Here is a 6900-nt window from a genome sequence, read left to right as displayed (position 1 = left end):
TGGTCTCGGATTCTGCCAGTCATTTCCGCCAGTTCCATATAGTCCATCAACTTCATCTGCCATTCTTCCCGGGTGGGTAAATCTTGTGTCTTCCAATACTTTGCGATGAGTATTCTTGCTGCTGTTGTTGCGTACATTAAAAAAGTTCTATCCTTCTTTGGCACCAATTGGCCGACCATGCCCAGGAGAAAGGCCTCTGGTTTCTTCAGGAAGGTATATTTAAATACCTTTTTCATTTCATTATATATCATCTCCCAGAAAGTCTTAATCCTTGGGCATGTCCACCAAAGGTGAAATAATGTACCTTCAGTCTCATTACATTTCCAACATTTATTATCGGGCAAATGGTAAATTTTTGCAAGCTTGACTGGTGTCATGTACCACCTATAAATCATTTTCATTAGATTTTCTCTTAGGGCATTACATGCCATGAATTTCATACCTGTGGTCCATAGCTGTTCCCAGTCAGCCGTCATTATGTTATGTCCAACATCTTGTGCTCATTTAATCATAGCTGATTTCACCATTTCATCCTGAGTATTCCATTTCAACAGCAAGTTATACATTCTTGACAGATTCTTGATTTTTGGCTCTAACAATTCTGTTTCCAATTTAGATTTTTCCACCTGGAAACCAACTTTTTTGTCCAAATTGTATGCCTCCGTTATTTGATAATAATGGAGCCAATCTCCCACTTTGTTTTTCAATTTTTCAAAGCTCTGCAATTTTATTCTGTCTCCATCTTGTTCCAGAATTTCCCAATATTTCAGCCATTTGGCCTCCATATTGAGTTTTTTCTGTGCCTTCACTTCCATTGGTGACAGCCATCTTAGGGTTTTCTTTTCTAACAAATCCTTATATCTTATCCAAACATTAAATAATGCTTTTCTAACAATATGATTTTTAAACGCTTTGTGTGCTTTTACCTTATCGTACCACAAATATGCATGCCAGCCAAATGCATTATTGAAACCTTCTATATCCAACACGTCAGTGTTTTCAAGAAGCAGCCATTCTCTCAGCCAGCAAAAAGCAGCTGATTCATAATAAAGTTTAAGGTCTGGGAGGGCAAATCCACCTCTTTCTTTAGCATCAGTTAATATCTTAAATTTTATTCTAGGCTTCTTGCCCTGCCAAACAAATCTAGAAATATCTTTCTGCCACTTCTTGAAACAGTCCATCTTATCCAAAATTTGCAATGTTTGAAATAAAAACAACAGCCTTCATTTTTATCACAGCAATTCGGCCTAACAATGATAACTTCAAATTTGTCCATATTTCTAAATCCTTTTCCAACATTTTTCATAATTATCCTTAAATAAATTCACATTTTTAGCAGTCATGTTAACCCCTAAGTATTTCACTTTCTTAACCAATGTTAATCCTGTCTCCTCCTGAAACTTCTCTCTCTCATTCACAGTTAAGTTTTTCTCTAAAACCTTAGTTTTCATCTTGTTCAACTTAAAACCTGCTACCTGTCCGAATTCTTGGATCAGTTCCAATACCCTTTTAGTACTAGATTCTGGCTCCTGTAAAGTCAATACTAAGTCATCAGCAAATGCTTTCAGTTTGTACTATTTAGCTCCCACTTGTATACCTTTAACCTCTTTGTCCTTTCTAATCATGTTTAACAACACCTCAAGGACCGATATAAAAAGGAAAGGAGAGATAGGGCAGCCTTGTCGTGTCCCTTTCTCAATCTTAAACTCTTCTGTCACTACATTGTTCACAATTAATTTTGCCTTTTGTTCTGAATAGATTGCACCTATACCATTTTCAAAACCTTGACCTACCCCCATCCCCTTTAGATTCTTCTTCATAAAACTCCAAGAAATGTTGTCAAAGGCTTTCTCTGCATCCACAAATATCAAAACTGCCTTAGTATTGATATTCACTTGTAGCTTTTCTAGAATATTAATTATATTCCTCGTGTTGTCAGATAACTGTCTGCCCGGGAGAAAGCCCGCTTGGTCTTTAAGAATTTCTTCTACTAACACCTTTTTTAGTCTTTTAGCCAAAATATCTGCAAAAATTTTGTAATCCACATTAAGCAACGATATGGGGCGGTAGTTCTTGAGCTGTGTCTTTTCAGTCTCTATTTTCGGTATAAGTGTAATGTAAGCTTCTTTCCACGACTCAGGTGCCTTTCTCCCTTCCAATATTTCATTACAGACTTCCTTCAATGGTTGTATTAACCATTCTTTCAAAGCTCTGTAATATTTTGAGGTCAAACCATCTGGTCCTGGAGATTTACCTAATTGCATGTTCTGAATGGCCCCTTCCACCTCCTGATCCATTATTTTGTAGTTCAACATTAGCTGTTTTTCCTGAGAGATTTTGTGTAGTCCATTTATTTTCAAAAATCGATCAATATCCATTTCTTTCTGCTTCTCCTGTGTATAAAGTTGTTTAAAATACCTCTGAAAACACTTCCTGATCTCCACTGGGTTCTGTATATTCTTTCCCTCCACTTCCAAATTCGTAATAATATTGAGTTTTTGTCTTTTTTTCATTTGCCAAGCCAACAATTTTCCACACTTATTTGCCGATTCAAATGTCTTTTGCCTCATCTGTTTAATCTTCCATTCTATTTCCTGATTCATCAGCTTCATATATTGTACTTGGTATAACTTTATCTCTTTCAGGATCTCCTGTGACTTTGGTTTTACTCTCAGTTTCTTCTCTCCTTCCTTTATTTTCTCCGGGATTTTATTCTTTTTTTCATTCTGAGTTCTCTTCTTAATTGCATTCTGTTGTATTAGGAATCCTCTCATAACCGCCTTGCTTGCGTCCCAAATTACTCTTTTTCCCACTGTATTATTCATGTTTATCTCAAAATAGTCTCTTAGAGTTTTTTGGACCTTCTTGGTCACCTCTTCATTCCTGAACAAAGTATCGTTCATCCTCCATCTAAAGGAACCAATTGGCGTCAGTTTCATTTCCAACTTCACAGCATTATGGTCAGAACAAGTTTTAGGGCAAATCTCCACTTTGCTAATCTTCGGAGCCAATCCCCTGGTTACCCAGATTTGGTCAATTCTTGTCCATGTCATTTTAGCCTCAAAGAAGAAAGTTCCCTCTCTTCCCATAGGGTTCTTCATTCTCCAAATGTCAACTAAATCCATATTTTCAGTCATGTCAAAAAAGGTTTTTGGTAGTCTACCATCTTTGGTGACTACCTGTCTCTGTGCCTTGTCCATATTTGTAGACACCACTCCATTCATGTCTCCCATCAGGATCATATTATAGTCCATGTAGTCCATCAGAGTCTCATGTAGCTTCTTAAAAAACTCTGATTTTCCTTCATTTGGTGCATAAATACCTACGATCAGAAATTTCTCTCCTTGTGATTGAATTTCAATTGCAACAAATCTTTCTTGATCATCTTTGAATATGAATTTCGGTGATAAGCTCTCCTTTTCATAGAGGACCACTCCTCTTTTTTTAACTTTGTCTGATGAGATAAATTTGTGGCCCAATCTTTTATTACTCAATATCTTCCTGTGTAGCCTTATCACATGTGTTTCTTGTAAACAAATCAAGTCCAAATGTTCTTTTTTCAATAAATGAAAGACTCTCCGCCTTTTTTCTGGGGAGTTTAGTCCATTCACATTCCAGCTCAAAGCCTGCAACGCCATCATGTAATTAATTACGTTGATATTCCTCCAACTGCACCCAATGCTTGCTCTTCTTCTGTTGGTGGTGGTGATGACACCTTCACTGGGAGATCCAATCCAAAGGATAATGCTGATATATCCAATATTCCCCTGTTTGGTGATCTTCTATCCGATGCTCTTTGCTCTTTTCCAAGTCCCTTCTGCAGATCTTCTTCGCATGATCTTCTATCCGATGCTCTTGGCTCTTTTCCAAGTCTCTTCTGCAGATCTTCTTCGTATTTATAGAAAAACTTTACTTTATCTTCTACTGATCTTATTTTTATTTTCCTTCCTTTGAAACTGAAAGATAGACCTTGGGGAAACTCCCACCTAAAGATGATTTTATTCCTTCTCAACAGGGCAACAATATCTCCATAGTTAGGCCTAAGATCCAAAAGATATTTCGGGACGTCTTTAAAAATTTCCACTCTTGACTGTTGTATTTCTAGGTTCTTCTGGTAATGCCAACCCAAGATTCTATCTCTCTCTTCTTTAGTTCGAAGGGTGATCAAGCAGTCTCTTATTCTATTCTTCTCTTTTTCCCCTCCTCTTCCAAGTCTGAAGGCCCTCACAATTCTAAACTCTTCTTGACCCAAGTCCAAGTCCCAAAAGTCAGCAAATTCCTGTGTGAGAAAGTCTATCAAGCTTTCCTTCTCCAATTCAGGTAGGGCTCTGATCCTCAAATTCGTCTGTTTTTCTTTAAATTCAATCATAGCAAGCGTCAACTTATGTTCATCAAGTTGCCTCTGTAGGGCTGGGACTCTCTCTCTCTCCAGTTGTGTTACTTTACATTCAGCAGCAACGGCTTTCTCCCTGGCTTCCTCCGCAGTTTGCCGTATCAACGTAGATTCCTGTATCAATTTCTGAATGATTTCTGTATTGGTATTCACCTTTTGTCCCAGATTGTTTATACTTTCTGTATTTAAGTCAATTTTAATAGTTGTAGCATCTACTTTCACATTTATCACGTCTGTTTTCCTGTTAAGCTGTTCCAGTGAATCATTTATCTTACCTAGTGCAACTGCTAAAGCCTCTTCTGTCACCGGAGACAGTAGAAGCAATGTATTTCTCTCTCTTGTTTAGCTGGCTGTCAGTAAACGTTCTAGCAACCGCTAAGGCCTCTTCTGTCGACATTCCTCTTGGTTTTGAATGTACTGGTGCAGAAGCAGCAGAAGAAGAAGCAGGGGGGCCTGATGTTGAGTCTCTCCTGGGTTGCTGCCAAGTCCTCCCAGACCTTAGTGTTTTATCAGCAGTTGACTGGTCTGTTTTTTCCTTTCCATTTGCCATAACACCTAAAAGATTCAAGGTCAGTCCCAGCGTCTCACAGTTTTTTATCTTACAGCTGGAAATTCCCCTAGCCCAGCTCTTATAAAGCAACCAGTTTCAAAGGCTTCCACTAGGGGGAAACAGTTTCTATTTATATTAGTCAGTAATGTCCTCTTTTAAGCATAGTTCAAACAATCCAAAGTTAGTTTCAATTTTCAGTTACTTTTACTCCTTTTTAAAAGCAGCCGGAGACAGTAGAAACAATGTATTTCTCTTATTTAGCTAGCTGTCAATGAACGTTCTAAACGCTGTCAATGAACATTCCAAAAAATGTCAGTCCTGCTAGCAGTCCGTTTCCAGGGTCAGAGCGGCGGTATTTTAGCTCTCTTCACTGTCTCCTACAGGCACACTCAGCCCACAGCTTCCCCCCCTCTTCTCCTGCCTCCAAGGGGGGTTTAATGTTCTTTGCCAATGGAAATTTAGTCCTTTACAAAAGGCTTTCCAAGACTTCAGCTTGCAGCCTCATTGCTTCAGTCTATTTACAAAAGGGGAAGGCTGACTTCCTGTATTGAACCTCCCCGTTTCGATACCAAATTAAACGTTTAGAAATCCAATCCTCCGGCTCCAGCTCTACTCACGGGTAATTACTTTAAAGTCAAATTGTCCACAGGAAAAAGTCAGTGCTCTCCGGCAACAGCTATGCGGCTTCACTCCGTGGAAGAAGCAGATGATTCGAAGCACCGCGCTGCTCACCCCGCGTCACTCCGGATCCCCGAAACTGGGTTTCCCCACGAGTAGGGGAGGCGCAAAGGGTGCCCGCCGAATCCCACGCTCACAGGCTTCTCCCGCCTGTGATTTTTTACGGGTCTCCGCCTTCGCCGTAGCGGCCAGACCTAGATTCCCACGGGGCAAATTCCTCCCGATCAGAGGAATTCCGCCATTACCGGAGGCGCCAACCCGGAAGTCCATAAGCCAGTCTTTCAATGTCTTATAATATTTTGCTGATAGACCATCAGGTCCTGCTGTCTTGCCAAGTTGCATTGAGTTTATTGCGTATTCCACTTCCTGACTTGTAATTAAGCCATTTAGTAGATTCTTTATATCCTTCGGAATCTGTTGCAGTGCATTGTTCTTTATAAATTGCTTGATTTTCCCTAAATCTTCTTTTTCTTTTTTTGTACAGTTGTTTATAATATTTATAAAAACATTTTCTAATGTCTGCAGGGTTCTCTACCGATTTTCCTTCTGTAAGAATGTTTGTAATAGTACTTTGTTTTTGTCTCTTCTTTAATTGCCAGGCTAATAATTTCCCACATTTATTTGCAGATTCAAAATTTCTTTGTCTCATCCTTCTTATCTTCCATTCAATTTCTTGGTTAACTAACTGTGAATATTGAACCTGTAAAACTTTAATTTCTTTTTGGACCTGCAAATTCTTTGGGTTTCTTCTAAGCTTCTTCTCTTTATCTTTCAGTTGTTCCATAATTTTGTCTTTTGTCTCATTCTGTGACTTTCTCCTACTTGCATTTTGTTGTATCAGAAACCCTCTCATTGCCGCTTTGCTGGCCTCCCAAATCACCCTTATTTCCGTTCCTTGATTCATATTAAGTTCAAAATAATCCTGTAGGGTTTTTTGGGCCTTAGTGACAATTGATGAATTTCTCAACAAATCATCATTCATTTGCCATCTGAAGGAACCCTGAACAAACATTTTCAAGTCCATAGAAACTGCATTATGGTCTGAGCACGTTTTAGGGCAAATTTCCATTTTTATCACTTTAGTAACCAAGTCTCTTGTCAGGGAACTGCCATCGGAGCTGGAGGTGGAGAGAAGGCTCCAGAGGGATGGCGGAGAGGGTCCCAGTAGGGAGAGAGACAGCCCATCCGCTGGGGAAGGAAATCAGCGTAACACCAGTGGAGAAGGGGGGCAGATGGGGGAAGTGGAGAGGTTGCTCCAGGACTCCTCGCCGGAGACCAG

At 39.4% G+C, this 6900-nt stretch overlaps 1 long non-coding RNA gene across 1 annotated transcript; it reads right to left on the bottom strand.

The window, feature by feature from the left end:
• Positions 1-3306: 3306 nt before the first annotated feature.
• LOC310668880 lies at positions 3307-5889 on the bottom strand. The gene is made up of 2 exons (XR_014506865.1): positions 4767-5889; positions 3307-4680 (listed from the first exon to the last, which is right to left on the bottom strand). It is a non-coding gene; the product is annotated as an uncharacterized lncRNA (long non-coding RNA).
• Positions 5890-6900: the final 1011 nt, after the last annotated feature.

Source organism: Podarcis tiliguerta, assembly GCF_965153285.1.
Source record: "Podarcis tiliguerta genome assembly, chromosome: W".
Taxonomy (NCBI): Eukaryota; Metazoa; Chordata; class Lepidosauria; order Squamata; family Lacertidae; genus Podarcis; species Podarcis tiliguerta.
Note: the sequence above shows the minus strand (reverse complement) of the source record. Positions and strands in the feature narration are given on the sequence as shown.